At 39.0% G+C, this 18,079-nt stretch overlaps 1 long non-coding RNA gene across 1 annotated transcript; it reads left to right on the top strand.

The window, feature by feature from the left end:
• Positions 1-4,131: 4,131 nt before the first annotated feature.
• On the top strand, positions 4,132-5,506 carry LOC107801737 (uncharacterized). Its single transcript, XR_001651691.2, has 2 exons — positions 4,132-4,516; positions 4,689-5,506. It is a non-coding gene; the product is annotated as an uncharacterized LOC107801737 (long non-coding RNA).
• The last annotated feature ends 12,573 nt before the right edge of the window (positions 5,507-18,079 follow it).

Raw genomic sequence — 18,079 nt, 5'->3', positions numbered from 1 at the left:
CACCTTCTCCCGGGTTAACAAAATTCCTTATCCGGATTTCTGGTTCACGGACTGTAATACAGAGTCATTCTTTTCCTCAATTCGGAATTAAATTGGTGACTTGGGACACCCTAAATCTCCCAAGTGGCGACTCTGAAATAAATAAAAAAATTCCGTTTTGATTGTCCTTTAATTGGAAAAACTCATTCACCCCATCGCGAGGGCGGAAAAAGGAGGTGTGACACACGCTATTGTACAGGAACAGTGCATCAGTCAACTTTCTATGGAAAGCTTTTTACCTACCTTGCTTACATCATTGTAAGTAATGTCACACAAGCATAAATACAATCAAGAAAGGTAAAACAACTTACTTTATAAGAGAACCAGATAAAGGATCTGAAGCATGTCTGCTACAATCATTCAAGTCAATCGACTCAAGATAATCGGGGCAGTGTGCTTTAGATTCACATGAACCAGATTAGGGACCTGATACCTTGGTGTTCCCCTGACAGAAGTATAAGTCAACTATACAGCTGGAAAGCAACTGCAAAAAGTGACTGCCTGCAACAGTGCAGCAGGCAGTGCAACAATCACTTTCCATTGAGATTGGACATCACCATTGTGAATTGACATCACTAAGGTAATGTCTTGTGTACTATAAACCTCATGCAAGGCACAATATTCTGGTTCAACACTTGCAAATACAGAAAATGAAAATCCTCTCTCAAGTGCTTGCAACAACCTCTCTCAAGAACAAAGCTGCTTCAACCTCAAGGACCTGATCCAAGATCGAAGATATCTTAAGTCCTTAGGTTTGTTGAGTCTTTGTTATTTGTTCTTTATTGTAACTCCTATCTTGCTTTCTTAGAAGCTGTTTTTAGGAAACCCAAAATCACAAACCCTCTAAGTTTGTGTCTTGGCTAGAGTTAGTCGAGTTGTAAAGTCTTTGTAACTAGAGAGTTACAAAGTGGCTTGTAATAAGTGTTATTACAAGTTAGAGTGATTAAAGTCTTTGTCACTAGAGAGTGAAAAAGTGGCTTGTGGTGAGAGCATCACAAGTTAATTAAAGTCTTTGCAACTAGGGAGTCGCAAAGTGGCTTGTGGTAAGAGTACTACAAGTTAGTTGAATTCTTTGTAATAGAGTCATTACAAAGTGGCTTGTTATAGGGGTTTACAAGTTAGTGAAGTTGAAAGCCTACAAGTGTAGGTCGTGGTTTTTGTCCCCTTGAGTTGAGATTTTTCCATGTAAAAATCCTCTGTGTTCTTTACTTTCTGCCGAGCTATTGTGGGAACAATTAGAGAACCTGATTCCCTATACTGGCTGGTTTTACAGTCTGTTGCTTACAGTGGAAACTTATAGAGAATTTGGTTCTCTATACAGTGGGAACTTATCTTGTGTCTCATCAACATACTGGTTCCGCAGTTAGCGCTGTACCAACCTGATATATGACCAAATCGCTATATAGTTTAGTTCCTCAGTATTTTCAGTGGAAACTTATAGAGAACCTAGATCTCTATACAGTTTGGTGGACGCTCCGTTGCTAACAAGCCGATAAAGGGAAGTTTCTCAAATCTTTGCCTTTATCTGTCTTGCTAGTGTGCAAAAAATATTGCCATTGCTCTTCACATTTTTTCTCCTACGATCGAAGTCTTAGTCTGATGATTTTTTCTACGAAGATAAAAACCCCTAGTCTGATGAATTTTCTCCGAGGATAGAAGTCTTAGTCTGATGAATCTTTCTTCTAAGATAGAAGACCAAGTCTGATAAACTTTCTCCTAGGATAGAAATCTTAGTGTGATGAATTTTTCTCCTAAGATACAAAAAAACCTAGTCTAATGAACTTTCTCCTAGGATAAACTTCTTAGTCTGATGAATCTTTCTCCTAAGATAACAAAAATATAAGAACCCCTAGTCAGATGAATTTTCTCCTAGGATAGAAGTCTTAGTCTGATGAATCTTTCTCCTAAGATAAGAAAACCTAGTTTGATGAATCTTTTTCCTACGATAAACGTCTTAGTCTAATGAATCTTTCCCCTAAGATAACAAAAAAAAGAAAAAAGAAAAAGACCTAGTCTGATGAACATTCTCAAACTTTCTCCTAGGATCGAAGTCTTAGTCTGATGATTTTTTCTCCTATGATTAGAAAACCTAGTCTGATGAACTTTCTCCTAGGATAGAAATCTTAGTTTGATGAACTTTCTCCTAGGATAGAAAAACCTAGTCTGATGAATCTTTCTCCTAGGATAAACATCTTAGTCAGATGAATATTTCTCCTAAGATAACAAAAACAAACCTAGTCTGATGAACTTTCTCCTAGGATCGAAGTCTTAGTCTGATGAATTTTTCTCCTAAGATATAAAAACCTAGTCTGATGAATTTTCTCCTAGGAAATTAAAAAAAATAGAGTCATTTGTTCATGCATTTGAAAAAAAAGCGTTGGAGCAATTTGTTTAAAAGAATGATTTTCTCAAACACCAAAAAAAAATCCTTCTTGGTTCGTTTTAGCATAGGGTACGCAATTCCCTAGTCTCCTTTTCCAACATAGGGTCACCACTCCCTAGTTGATGCCAACAAAGGGTTTTCACTCCCTAGTTGATGCCACCATAACCCGATGCCAACATAGGGTCACCACTCCCTAGTTGATGCCAACATAGGGTCTTCACTCCATAATTGATGCCAACATAACCTGATGCCAATATAGGATCACTATTCCCTAGTTGATGCCAACATAGGGTCTCCACTCCCTAGTTGATGATTTTCTAACAATAGGGTCTCTAATCCCTAGTTGATTTCATTTTAGATATAGGGTCTCCACTCCCTAATCTCTTTTTCCCAAGGATACACAATCCTGACTTTTATTGCTTTCAATAATGAAGTAGTATAGAGTTTTGGTCACAAATAACTCACGAAATTTTCCTAGTGAAAACTGGGGCAGAAAAATTTCGTTTGTTTGTTTGTTTTGGTGTCTGAGCAAGTTTTACCTCGAACACAGGTTTCGAGATGACCCAAAAGAAGAAGTCTCCATCCAGAATAAAAGAAAAAGAAGAAAAGAAAAAGAAATGAACTCAAAGTGTAGAAGCAGAAAAAAGATGTGGACTGCTAAAGACATGATTGAAGTCACAAGCTTTGTAAGTCTTGCCTTGATCCGAGAAGCTGAAAAAGAATGAACCAGCACCTGGAGCTTACGAGCATCAAGATTCAGATCGGAGTCTGCATGAAGAACCAGCCAAGACTCAAGATTAAGCTTCAGGAGACTTATAGATAAGAATCTTGTAACTCGTAGCTGATAAGCTTAGTTAGTTTTTTCATTTTGATTTTGATGTAACAACAGGATCACGGACCAGAGCCTCGAACGGTACCTCACTCGACTCTCCAACTCATCCTTCCATCATTCTACAGAACTACACTAACCTGATTCCTTTATAGCCAAGGATATGTAGGAAACCTCAGAAGCAAGGTTCGGTCAGACTTTTTAAAATGCTTCCCATGGAGTATCCAAACAGGCAAAAATCGCTCGTATTCACTCACTTTATCTTTTCCCGAAAACTCTTCGTATTTTCGAGCAAAGAGAGACAGCTGTGAGCACGTGATTTTTGCCCGAGTAATAATACTCCTACAAAAAGTCAGAAATGGATTTTTTTTTAAGTGTTTTTAATTTTTTCGAATTTATAGTAATTGTTTGTTAATTGTTTGCATTTAGTTGTATTTTTGTGCATATTTAATATTTTAAAAAAATTATGGAAAATACCCTAAAAATGTTCAAATTTCATGTATTGCATTTTTAGGTTGATATTCGCATTTTTAGGTTTAAGTTTTTAATTAATTATATTATTAGATAAAAAATCAAAAAATATTGGCCATTTTTACTTTTTTAGCTTTTAGTTGCAAATTATTAAATTCCTTTCATTAGATTTAAGTTAATTAATTATTTTTATTTTAAAAAAAAATAATTAATACACTTTTACAAATTAGATTTTAGTTTAGGATTTTTAATTAAATTTATTAGGTTAAAAATCAAGAAAAAGATAAAAAAAAAGGAAGAGAGATGCTTTGTTAAATCCCGAATTGGGCCAAAACCAGCTTTCATTGGCCCAATTATCCTTAAAAAACCCCTCTAATCTGCCAATCCAGCTCCCCACCTGGCACAGACCTGACCCATTACCTACCTCATATAAAAACCAATTATAATTCCCAAACCCTAAAACCTAACCCTAATTTTCTTCTAACGGCGCCCCATCCCCTCTAACCTAGTCTCTGCTACGCCCAACTCCACCCAAAATCGCCTGAAACTCAGGCGAGTTCACCCCAAACTCGCCCCACGTACTCCCTTCTCTCTACTCTTGCCACGTAGCGTAACTATTTCTGACAAACATAATTATTCTTTTTGGGTTTCACGGGTTTAGATTCCTTGTTGAGTGATTTTGAGATTAGTGGGAGCCATGGATTGATTGTCAATCGATCCACACCCTCCATTTGTCTCAAAAATCGTTTACACAAAGAGATTGGAGGACTTTCTTTTTGGATTTGGGGCAGAAGGTTCGAGAATTTTCTTCTAATTTTCGGATGAACCCGTTCTAGATTTTTTTTATTTCCTTTTCTTTTGAGTTCTGATATTACTCCACAAAAAAATACAAGGTTTAGCTTGAATTTCAGAAAAACATATATGAAATTATGGAATTTCATTCTTTTTCTTCTTCTTTTAATTCAGGTGTTCAAAGAACGGGGTTCGATTGAGTTTAGAGTAGATTGATTTTTTTCCGGCTGTTCGATTCCTGCTGCTGGTTTGTGGGTTTTGTCGCAATTTTTGTTCGAACTCGTTTTGTGTGAATCATTGTAGCCGAGCTTCAGTTTGTGGCTGCTCTTAGCCTTTACTTGGTTTTGCTAAGTCTGTTTCTTTGCTGGTATGTAAATCCTAACTTATTTTTGATTCAGGGATGAAATTTTGTTGTATACCTATTGATTCTCATATTGATTAAGTGATGTTTCGCCAAAGTTTTAAGTTCTGTTGCTTTTTTGCTTGTTCTTGATTCATTTGGCTCTGTTAAGATTTGGAGTCGACAAAATAAGCTATTGATGGATTTGAATGATTTGGGGAAGTCTGTTTTTTCTTTTCCTTTCTGTGAGACTATGATGGTGGTTTGAACTTTATGTAAATATGTTTGTGTTGAAAGGTCTTGAGTAGCAGACTATAAGCATCGCTGAAGCCATATGATTCAATCAATTTCCTCTTTCGTTATTATAGGAGCTGCTGGGTTGAAAATCATTTTACAACGACATGAGCGTTAACTAGTTAAGACGTCATGGCCTTGCTTCTAATTTCATGAGTTTCTTGTATCAATTTGTACTAAGTGAAACCTCTTCCCTTGAGTAGTATATCTTGATTCTTGAATGCCCTATTCAGTTAATTAGTTCAAGACAGTATTACTGTTTGAGATATAAAATTAATTGCAGGGATTTAATCGAGTAATGTGGTTCTTATATTGTGATGTTCAGAACTTTGTTGTTAACCGTTGTTATTCAATTGCTAATTTCCAAACTTGTCTTTGGTTTGTCTGTGAAAAATATCTATCATGTCAGTCATTTAATTGTGAACGAAGTGCTGAATATATCCACCTATTGCATCTAGTTTCTATGGGATAAGACAATCTTAGAGTTATTCGAATCATGAAAGTTGAGCCTTGGTTTAACTTTTTTTTTTTGTTGAAAATATGGCTGCTGCGTTTTTTTTTATTAAATGAAGCTCTTAAAAATGCTAACTTCCATTAAGTCCTAAGTAACGGGAGTCCACACTTTCAGTTGTCTGCAAAATCGTTTACCACTCTACATCTAAAAAGTTATGTTGGACTAATTTCTTTAGTTTTTCCCCTGTTAAAATCTATCCTTATCCACAACTTTTTGATCTTTTATAAACGAACGTCAAATATTAGGGAAATTAATCACCATTTATGAATATTGTAGCTTGCTTTAGGCACGATTAATAAATAAATCATCACGGCTATGGGTACGGTTCCCATGGCATGGTCGTGGTACCTAATCCGCAATTCGAGTTTGCATTTCATGTGACCCGACTATAACTTTGAACATTAGTAATAAAAATAAACATGTTGTAAACTGCAGGTGCATTTCATGAGACGCGATTCACAATGTGTTAAAAACGATAAGTGTACGACAATTGTGTCTTGTTCCATAAATAATTTTATAAATAAAAATAAAAGCGGTAATAGAGTTAAAATGCACAATAGGTTTAAAACATGTAATAAATCAGATAATTAGGTCAATTATTAATAGTTGAGCGACCGTGCTAAAACAACGGAACTCTGGAGTGCCTCACACCTTCTCCCGGGTTAACAGAATTCCTTACCCGGTCTTCTGTGTTCGCAAACCATAAATAAAAGTCAATTTCCTCGATTTGGGATTTAAAATAAGGGTGACTTGGGACACCATAAATTATCCCAAGTGGCGACTCTGAATAAATAAATAATCCCTTTTCGATTATGTCACTTAAATTGGAAAAACTCCCTATCTCCTTGGGAAAAAGGAGGTGTGACAGATTTCGTAGCCGATTTTACACCAGCTCTGATTCCCGAAGCTAATAAAGAAATGGTGGCCAGCTCGAAGGCCTCTTCGGGAACCTGGACCTTATTTATAGACGATGCGTCGAATGGGAAGGGATCCGGGCCTGGCATAGTGCTGAAACCACCCTCGGGCAACATAGTTAGACAATCGATCAGAACTTTGAAACTGACTAACAATGAGGCCAAATCTGAGGCCATAATTGCAGGTCTCAAACTCACAATAATCTTAGGGGCAGAGGTGATCGAGGCTAAATCTGACTCTCTCCTTGTAGTGAACCAAATAAATGGTGCATTTGAGGTCAGGGAATAACGAATGCAAAGATACCTCGTCAAGCTACGAATGACTTTACATCGATTCAAAGGATGGAATGTACAACACATTCCTCGAGACCAGAACGGTAAAGCTGATGCCCTGGCAAACTTAGGCTCGATGGCCGAAGATGACAAACCCAAATCAGAGGTAGTCATGAAATTGAGAAATTCGGTGACAGAAGGAGGCCAAATCGAAGTAAACTCCATAAGCCTAACTTGTGATTGGAGAAACAAGTACATATAATACTTCAAAACAGGGAGTTTACCGAAGGACCCAAAAGAATCGAGGTCTCTATGCACAAAAGCAGCCCAGTTCAGCCTATCTGAAGACGAGATCTTATTCAAAAGGATGTTCGACGGCCCACTTGCTATTTGTCTCGGGCCGCGAGACATTTATTACATTCTTATAGAAATTCATGAGGGCACTTGCGGTAATCACTCAGGCACCAAACTATTAGCTCAAAAGATAATCTGAGCTGGATATTATTGGATCGACATAGAAAAAGATGCAAAAGAGTTCGTACAAAAATGTGATGGGCGCCAAAAACACGCACCATCGATTCACCAGCCTGGGGAACCACTACACTCGATCATATCACCATGGCCATTCATGAAGTGGGAGATGGACATCGTCGGCCCTCTCCCACGGGCATAAGGTAAAGCTCAAGCATACGAGAAGATTAGGGAAAAGGAAGTGATCGATTTTATTTGGGACCACATCGTGTGATGATTCAAGATACCATCTAAAATTGTATGTGACAATGGGAAGCAGTTCATTGGTAGCAAAGTCACGAAATTTTTCGAGGATCACAAAATTAGTAAAATCTTATCAATGCCCTATCACCCCAGTGCAAATGGACAAGCAGAATCAACAAACAGTACCATTATCCAAAACCTTAAGAAAAGTTTAACTGAAGAAAAGGGAAGATGGAGGGAGATTCTACCCAAAGTCCTTTGGGCATATATAACAACCTCGAGATCCAGTAATGGGGACGCACCATTCTCACTAGTCTACGGCACTGAAGCCCTTATACCGGTCGAAGTTGGTGAACCAAGTATCAGATTTCAATACACAATAGATGAATCTAGGAATGAAGCCATGCTTACAAACTTGGAACTACTAGACAAAAGATAACGAAATTGCCCTTATTCGATTGGCCGCCTAGAAGCAGAAAATCGAGAGGTATTATAATCGAAGGACCAAGCTTAGATACTTCAAAATCGGAGACTTGGTGTTAAGAAATGTCACATTAAATACGCAAAATCCAAATGAAGGGAAGTTGGTCCCAAACTGGGAAGGTTTGTACCAAATTCTCAAAATCACTAGGAAATGATCTTATAAGCTAGGGACAATGGACGACTGAGAGTTACCTAGCAATTGGAATGTAACACACCTAAAATGATACTATTGCTAAGGTACGACCTCCATTAAACACATTTGACATCTTGGAATCTAACCATTGTAGATAATCGACAAAGTACAATGAGGAACCTGAAGACTGAAAGCACGTGTTGCACTCTTTTTCCCTTGAACCGGTTTTTACCCAATGAGTTTTTTCGGCAAGGTTTTTAATGAGGAAACAATGAATCGTGATGACTCAGAACGAGGAAATAATAGTGTCAAATCAACAGTATCCGAGGTTTCATCTACCTTCAACCTCAAATACTCGGGGGCACCCCTCGGATATGGATACCAACTATGACAAGAAAAAGTGTTCAAATTAGAAGTCCCTCGGCAAGACGAAATCATTATACGGGTGAAATGGTCAAAGCTAACCGTGCCCACGTAAACTACTCAAGTTTTAAAAGGTTGTACTCATATAACATCAGTTCACACGAATGGTATTTTCAAACATTTTGTCACACCCAATTTTCACTAAGCCTAAGGGCTACATTATTCCGAGTTTGAGCAATCCTCACTCGACCACTAAGCCTAAGGGATACATTACTTCGAGTTTGAACAATCCTCACTCTGGGGCTAAGCCTAAGGGCTACATTATTTCGAGTTCGAGCAATCCTCACTCGGGGGCTAAGCCTAAGGGATACATTAATTCGAGTTCGAACAATCCTCACTCGGGGGCTAAGCCTAAGGGCTACATTATTTCGAGTTTGAGCAATCCTCACTCGGGGGCTGTAAGGGCTACATTATTTTGAGTTCGAGCAATCCTCACTTGACCACTAAGCCTTAGGGCTACATTACTTCGAGTTCGATCAATCCTCACTCGGGGGCTAAGCCTAAGGGCTACATTATTTTGAGTTCGAGCAACCCTCACTCAACCACTAAGCTTAAGGGATACATTATTTCGAGTTCGAGCAACCCTCACTCAACCATTAAGCCTAAGGGATACATAATTCCGAGTTCGAGCTATCCTCACTCGACTACTAAGCCTAAGGGCTACATTACTTCGATTTTGAGCAATCCTCACTCGGGGGCTAAGCCTAAAGGCTACAATATATTAAGTTCGAGCAACTCTCACTCGACCACTAAGCCTAAGGGCTACATTATTCCGAGTTCGAGCAACCCTCACTCGACCACTAAGCCTAAGGGCTACATTATTTTGAGTTCGAACAACCCTCACTCGACCACTAAGCCTAATAGCTATATTATTCCGAATTCGAGCAATCCTCACTCGACCACTAATTCTAAGGACTACATTATTTTGAGTTCGAACAACTCTCACTCGACCATTAAGCCTAAGGGCTACACTACTACAAGTTCAAGCAAACTCTTACTTTGGGGCTGCGACTGAGGGTACATTATCTTGACCACAAACGCCTAAGGGCGAAGTTATGTTGAGCTCAAAGATTAAAGTGCTCAATGCAAATTCATACATGAGATGAGAGAATTTTTTTTATATACGCATCAATAATTATTTATAAGGGCAACTTCGGCCAAAGGAAATTCTTTACAGAAAAGGCTTCAACAAAAAACACGACAAATAAAACCCTATAAGGCCTAGTCCCCACCAGTATCAGCATCTTCACCCTCGGTATCCTCTCCACTTTCGGACCCGCTTGAGCTCTTGGAGTCATCATCAATAGGGTAAGCTAAACCCTTGGCCTCAGCTTCCAGTTCCTTGGATTTTTTGATTTCAACCGAAAGTTTGAAGCCATGGGCATGGATCTCCTCCAGAGTCTCCCTTTGAGACTGGTGCTTAATGTGCTCAGCAATCCAATGTGCTCGTACCTGAGCAGCCTCGACAACTTCATTTGATCAAACCTAAGCGGCTAAAGCATCAGCTCGATAAATAGCCACCATTGCATCAACTTCGTTCTTGGTTGTTTTTATCTTCAACTTGTCCCCCTCGAGCTCCGCGATCATATTCACCCTAACTAAATCTTCCGAACCCAACTGAGATTGGAGTTCCTTGATCTTCTCGACTTTTACCAAGGTTTCCTCTTTTGCACTTCGTAGCTGGGCTTCGACCGAAGACAGTTGGGCCGGAGCGGTCTCTTTTTCTAAGGAAAGCTGATCCATATTATTTTGCATCGCTTGGACTTTGCCATTATTTCTCCCACTTTCTCATGTAGCTGGTTGATCATATCGATCTTCTACTGAACCTGCGGATTCGAACCATCAATCACTGTTCTCAGGCCAACAACATTAACTTCAAAAATTCTCCTTACCTGCTCGTCCGGATCGGTGAGTTCTTTTTGGGCCTTCTTTAGCTCATCCTGAAGGTGTTGAATTTCTCTCTCTTTCTGATCACTGAGATGTTTGAGGGCACCCTTTTCCTCAGTAAGACTTTAAAATTCAGACTCATAATGGATCTCTCCCCATGGAGCCGAAAGAAGGCGTCATGATGCAAAAGCGAAGCCTATAAAGTAGCAAAAATAATAACAAAGAAGTATCAAATCGAGAAGGACAATATGGGAATATGGGTTTACCCGATTCAAAGCCTATTGAGCTTCGTTAAAAAGGTAAGGTATTTCTACTGCATCCATTTTGGCCTGGTCTTCTTCGGTCACCAAGCATCGGAGATAGCTAGCTTACCCCACGAGAGGAGAAAAGACTAGCATCCTCTGGGATTGAGATAACAATCGACCGTTTTCGACCAGGGTTAATACTGGGGGCCGAAAATTGGTTAGTCAACCCAGGATTTGAAGAAGCTTCACTCAAGTTCCTTCTCGGCATTGCCAAGCCACCAAAACCAGAGGCATCTTCCACTCAGACAAAGTAGTTTCTGAAAGGGTCCTCTGACCCTTGAACCCCTTCGGTATGACAAGCTTCCATTGCTTGGGCATCTCGAATCATCTAGTCAGTGAAAGATGAAGAAACTTTAGCATTTACCGCCCCGACCGGGATTTCGGAGATACCTTCAATTCGAAGGACATTTAGGTTGGACTCTGCACCAGTGCCAGTCATGTCATCGGCCGTATTCGGACTCTAAGACTGAGGATCATCAACCTTCTCGAGCTCATCAAGTCGACGGGGGGCTATTTTGACCCCCTCCAATTCTAGGGTCCCTCGAACATCTATGCCAGCTCTTGATCGAGCCATCAAATCATTGCCTTCTACTTCTTCAGGTTCGTCCCTCGGCAAGAAGACCGACTCCATAGATAGAGGAGCAATCTTTTTTAACGTACGGGATTTCCTCTTTTTCGGCTCCTGTCCCCCTGATTTCGAGGAGCTCGATATCTCTTTCAATTTCTTTTCCTTAAATGACTTTAGAATTGATGGAGAGGGAGGTCTGCTACTTCACTGGGTGGGGGCCTCATCATCACGTCCTTCCCGAGGCCTATAAAAAGGGGAAGAATGACACAAGTTCGAGAAAGGTTCGAGCAAATGGTCAAGTAGGCAATCAGAGACACTTACCATGGTTACTAGCCTCCCACTGGCCCTTCGCTAAATCGTGCCATGCACGCTTGACGTGCGTGGACTGAGATGCCAAGCTCCGTACCCAATGCTCAAGATTGGGAATTGCCTCAGGAATCCAGGAAACGACAGTATCAAATAACATGTTTAGGGAAATGAAAAACAATTAACAGAGATCATAAATCTAATTACACTTATGTTTCATGTTCCACCTCTCAGGGAACGGCATGCTCTCGGGTGGAATCAAGTTCGAAGTCTTGATCCGAACAAAACGGCTCATCCAGCCTCGATCTTTATCCTCCTCAAGGCTCGAGATGGGTGCCTTAGAAGCTCAACTCTGAAGTTTTATCAATCCGCTCGAATAGAGTCGGGGGCTATAAAGACGAATTAAGTGGTCAAAGGTGAAGGGAAGACCATCGACTTTACTTACAAAAAATGAAGAAGTATCACTATTCTCCAAAATGAAGGGTGTATTTGACGGAGAGTAATCTCGTACTTCTTACAGAAATTGATTATTATCGGATCAATAGGATCCAATATGATGGGGTAAGTGTAAACACTCAAGAACCCCTCCTTATAGGTCGTGATCGACTCTTCGAGATCAGGCAGTACCTCATGCTTATCACCCCAATTGCAATCATTTTTTACTCGGGAAAGAAAGTTATTGGGGATCAAACTAATATACCTCGAAATTGGTTCACATCGACCCGATTTCGAAGAGCATTTCTCGATATCGAAATCGATGACGCACGACAGAGGGAGTAATTCCTCAGAGCGCGGCTCCACAATCACTTTTACCTTTCCTACAGGCTGTGACGATGAAGATTTCTCTTTTTAAGGGATGGTTTGAGAAGTTTTAGCCATTTTTTATAAATAAAGAAAAGTTGAAAAAAGGTGTTAACAATTCTGCGGTAAAGTAACCAAAAATACGCAAACAAATTGGCAAGAATAAGGTTTTGAAAACACAGAAGACTTCTGAAAGTGGCGATGAAAATGATTCTCTTGTGAAAGCAAAGGTTTCAACAGTAGGGGAAGGGTATTTACAGGTTTCAATTGATGGTTCAATTCCTATAATGGCCGACAGCCAACTGACACACTATTAATGCCTTGAAAAATATGTCGACAAGACATTGATGACTTTTCATTGCTTATATCATGGCCTATCAAAGTAAGAGCCAGAGGTTCTTATTGTTTCTTATCACTGGCTTTCTAAGAAACGAGGGGGCTATTTGTATATGGGTAAAACTGAACTTGGGGATCGAACTAGATCAACCCTCGAGTGGTCGACTACGGGTAAAACCGAACATGGGGATCGAACTAGATCGACCCTCGAGTGTTCGACCTTGCTCAAGGGTCAGTCAATGAAGGTATTTATCAAGCCTAACATCTGATCCGACGTGGTATCGAATATCAACTGAAATAACTTGCGAATAGCTATCAAGAACAAAGGAAGAGCACATCGATAGAGCTATACAAAATCTCGGATGACTATCGATATCAATCGAGATCATCAAGCCCACCCTCGATAGGTATGAAGGGTGTGCCTGGTCCTATCCCTATGAGCCTCGAGAAAGCATCGCCAGTTCAGCCGGCAATGGACCATAATATTCTCTACTAACCAAATATTACAACGCAAATATGGCATTAGTAAGAACAATTCCCAACGGTCAATAAGACCCATAATTATTCTATAGAATAATGCAAAAAGGGTTAGGTTTGCCCCTATAAATAAGGTGAAGTGAATTAGTGAAAGACACATTGTAATACTGAAAAAAATATACTATTAATTTCAAGTTGTTGTCCATTTTATGCTCTATCCCATACTTCATTATCTCCATTGAAAAAGAAAGATCAATCTCGGAGCTAAGGTTGGCTCTATTTGCGAAGGTTTTGTTTATACTTGCATTGTTGTTTCCTTTATTAAACCATTATTTCATATTTGTATCAAATAGTGTTACGTTTCCTTAGAACTACGCACAAATTCAATTGTTATCTAATTTCAAGGGCAAACAATTTTCTTACAAAATCAATATCTAGAGATATGTTTGAGAAATATGTTGTGACTTTAAATTTGCCAAGGATATGATAATATTTATATATTGTAAAATATTATGATTAAAATAGTATACTCTTCAATTTATTTTATTGAGATTATTGATAGGTTACAAGTACTTTGGTCATAAGTACTTTACTTTATGTTTTGATGATCTAACAAACTTACTATCCAGAACCAGATAAGGAACATGTTACACATTTACAAAACCTTAAGATCACAAGGTTCCAGTTTGGGATCCAACCTGCGTTATGATTCAACTCTTTAGAGTGGAAGGAACAACTGAGGAAATAGGTCCCTACCAGTTCCCAAGGAGACTGTACGAAGTCAACTCTCCAGATGGAAAGTTGCTGCCTGCATACGCTACAGTGCGGAAACAGTGATCCAATCAACTTTTTAGGGAAAACTTTTTACCTACCTTGCTTACATCACTGTAAGTTATGTTACACATATATATATACATTTAAGGGAGGTAAAACACAATACTTGAAAACTTAAAGATTCCACAATAAAAGACTACCGGCGTGAAATCGAGCAAGCGAGTTTCAAGTGCTTCAAGAAAAAAGAACAAAGTAACTATGGACCAGTTCCCGCATCGAATTATTGTATGTCCTTAGTTGAGTTGTGACTTTGTAATAGTTCTTCAATTGTAATTCCTATCTAGCTTATTTTGAAGAATTCTATAGGAACCCCTTGTAAACCTTAAACCAGCGTGTTTTAGTCTTGGTTAGAGTTAGTCATATTGTAAAGTGTTTGTAATAGAGTTATTACAAAGTGGCTTGTAATAGAGTATTACAAGTTAGTGAGGTATTAAGAGTTTAATTCCTAGGTTGCATAGATTGTAATTTGAAAGTTGCTCAATAGTGAAGTTGAAATCCTACAAGGGTAGGTCGCGGTTTTTAATCCCGTTGAGCTGGAAATTTTCCACATAAAATTTCTCTTGTCATTTATTTACTACTGTATGTGTGTGTACTATTGAAGCTGATAGAGAACCTGATTCTCTATAGAGTTTGACGGACCCTTATATTCTATCAGTTGGTATCAGAGTAGGTTCTTTCTATTAGGTTAACACCTAGAAATGATCCTCATGGTTGCTCCTCCAAACTTCGAAGAAGGCGAGTCTACTTACAGACCACCTAGGTTCAATGGAAGTATTATGGATAGTGGGAAACTAGAATGCATGACTTCATCATAGCTAAAGATTCTGAGCTATGGGATGTCTTATGTGATGTACCCTTTGTTCCTACAAAAAACCTTGGCAACCCACCAGCAGCCATTCCCAAGACAAAGAAAGAATCTAATGATGTAGATAGAAAGGCCATAGAGAAGAACTTTCGTGCTAAGAAAATTCTAGTGTGAGTTATTGGACCTGAAGAATACAATATGATATCAGCATGTCAGTCAGCCAAAGAAATCTAGGAAGCCCTTCGAACAACTCATAAAGGAATAACACAGGTCAAGAAATCCAAAATTGACATGCTCACAATTGAATACAAGCTCTTCAGGATGCAAGACGATGAATTTGTCCAAGAAATGCATACCTGATTCACCTCCATCATTAATGAGATTCACTCCCTTGGTGAAACTATTCCAAGAAACAAGCTGATTAGAAAGATCCTAAGCGTGCTTCCCAGTTCTTGAGAAAGCAAAGTGAATGCCATTACAGAGGCGAAGGACTTGTAGAAGCTAACTATTGATGAGCTTGTTGGCAATCTAAAAACATATGAAATAAAGAAGAAGAAGAAGAAGAAGAAGAAGGACAGTGAAAGAGGAGAGCCCAAGAAGGAGAAGAACCTGGTCCTCAAGACAGAAAACAATGACTCAAGTGGTGAGGATGGTGATATATCATACCTAACAAGAAGAATCCAGAAGATGATTCACAGAAATGGAGGCATGCCAAAAAAGGGAAGTTCTAGCAAGCCAAAGAACTATAACCTCTGTCATAAATGTGGCAAGCCAGGACATTTCATCAAGGATTTCCCTCTCCTAAAGCAGGATCAATACAAGAACAACTCTGACAAAGCAACTAAAAGGAACCTATTTCATGACAGACGCTTCAATAGAAAAAAATGCCGCGGACAAAGTCGTGAGACAAGCTCTTGCTGCATGGGGAGATTCATCAAGCGAATATAGAGAAGATGATGAATCAGGTAATAGCTCTATGATGGCAGTAGAAATTGAAGCAACCGAGTATGATTCAATTTTTGCTTTGATGGCCCAGTCTGATGATGAAGATGACAATGGTGATGAGGTAAATTTTGGATGTTCAGAGAAATCTGAAATCTTATTCTACTAAGAAACTCATGTCTTTGGCAAATGTGCTAATCGATGCTTATCATAGTCTTATATATGATAGAGATGTCTTAACAGTTGAACTAGGAGAAGCAGAACAGTCTAGAGATGACCTAGTAATAGTTGCAGTTGATCTAAGATAGTCAATTGAGAGCCTAAAGAAAGAAAGAAATGTCTTAGAAAAAAGGATTGAAAATGTAGAACAAGAAAGAGATGACCTTCTAGTGGTAGTAAGGGATTTGAAGGAAACTATTGGGAAACCTATAATGAAGAGTAGGGCTGAAAATTATCAAAAAGGAAAGGAAGTTGCAAGCGAGGCACACATTAATCTTGAAAGTGAGCTAAATTCAGTGAAGTTTAGTCTGTGTGCTGAGCTTGAGAAAAACAAACAAATTCAGGAAGAACTAAGTAGATTGAAGAGTGATCTTGAAAAATCACTCAAGTGGACCTGGTCCTCTGATGCTATCACTGCCATGTACTCCAACAATGGGTGAAACAAGCAGGGGATTGGGCTTCAAAGGGAAAAGATTCCTTACAACCCTCATAGCAAGTATGTTACTATACCTGACAATTGGCTTTGCACCCACTGCGGTACTAATGGGCACCTTAAATAAAACTGTAAGGCCAGATTTTATCACAGCAGAAAAACAAATCATTTGCTGAAAAAGTAACTACTAGTAGAGAACCTAGTCTTCTTTTAAAAAAACGCATAATACCTGCATGAACCAAAAAATCCTTGATTCACCCCTTTCCTCATTACAAGGGACCCAAATTAGTTTGGGTTCCTAAAGCTAACTTCTAACTTTTCTTATGTAGGGAACAGTGAAACGGAGTAGCCTACAATGGTACATGCACAGTGGATGCTCAAAGCACATGACTGGAAGTACAAATGATTTCCTTTCACTTAAGGACCTGCAAGGACGGATTGTATCCTTTGGAAATGGAAAAAACAGATACATTCTGGGAATCAGAAGGATTGGAAAGTCTCTTTCTCACTCAATCGAAAATGTGTACTACGTGAACGAATTGAAGTATAGCTTGCTAAGCGTTTCCCAAATCTGTGACAAGGGAAACAAAGTGGAATTTGTGTCAAAACGTTGTACAGTCAAAAACCTGATGACCGGTGAGGTGGTGCTAGTGGCAAAAAGATATAAGAATATCTATGTAGCTAACTTTGAGTCCCTGAAGAATAATGATCTAAGCTGCCTAAGCGTTGTTGATGATGATACTAAATTATGGTACAAGAGGCTAGGTCATGCAAGCTTCACAGTGTTAACCAAATTAGTCAAGAAGGAGTTGGTTTGTAGTCTGCCCAAGTCAAATCATCAAGGATCACAAAGTGTGTGATGCATGTGAAAAAGGGAAGCAAGTCAGATCCTCATTCAAGCCCAAAAAGGAAGTCAGTACCGCAAGGCCACTTGATCTTTTTCACATGGATCTATGTGGACCTATGAGGGTACTAAGAAGAGGAGGAAAAAAATACATCTTTGTGATAGTTTATGACTATTCCAGATTCACCTGGACTTTGTTCCTCAGGACCAATGATGAAACCTTTGAAGTGTTTTTTGCCTTTGTCCAAAAGATCCAAGTGAAGATGGGTAATAAAGTAGCCTGCATCAGGTCTGATCATGGGATGGATTTTGACAATGTCAAATTCGATGAGTTATGCACTGAAAATGGCATCACTCACAATTTTTCTGATCCAAGAACACCTCAACAAAATGGCGTTGTGGAGACGAAAAATAGTACTCTCAAAGACATGTAAATAACAATGCTAATTGACAGTGGGATCGTAAAGTATTTCTGGGTAGAAGCTGTTAATACTGTGTGCTACTTGGTAAATAGGTGCATATCATATGAACTGTTGAATGGAAGGAAGCCCAAGCCGATACATCTAAGAACTTTTGGGTGTAAATGCTTTATTCATTACAATGGAAAGGAAGATCTTGGGAAGTTCGATGCCAAAAGTGATGAAGGAATTTTTCTGGGATACTCATCTCAAAGCAAAGATTACAAGGTTTACAACAAAAGGACTCAATGTGTCGAAGAAA

This window comes from Nicotiana tabacum, chromosome 5 (genome assembly GCF_000715075.1).
Source record: "Nicotiana tabacum cultivar K326 chromosome 5, ASM71507v2, whole genome shotgun sequence".
NCBI classification, from domain to species: Eukaryota; Viridiplantae; Streptophyta; class Magnoliopsida; order Solanales; family Solanaceae; genus Nicotiana; species Nicotiana tabacum.
The sequence above is the reverse complement of the archived record's forward strand: the minus strand, read 5'-3'. Positions and strand labels throughout refer to the sequence as shown.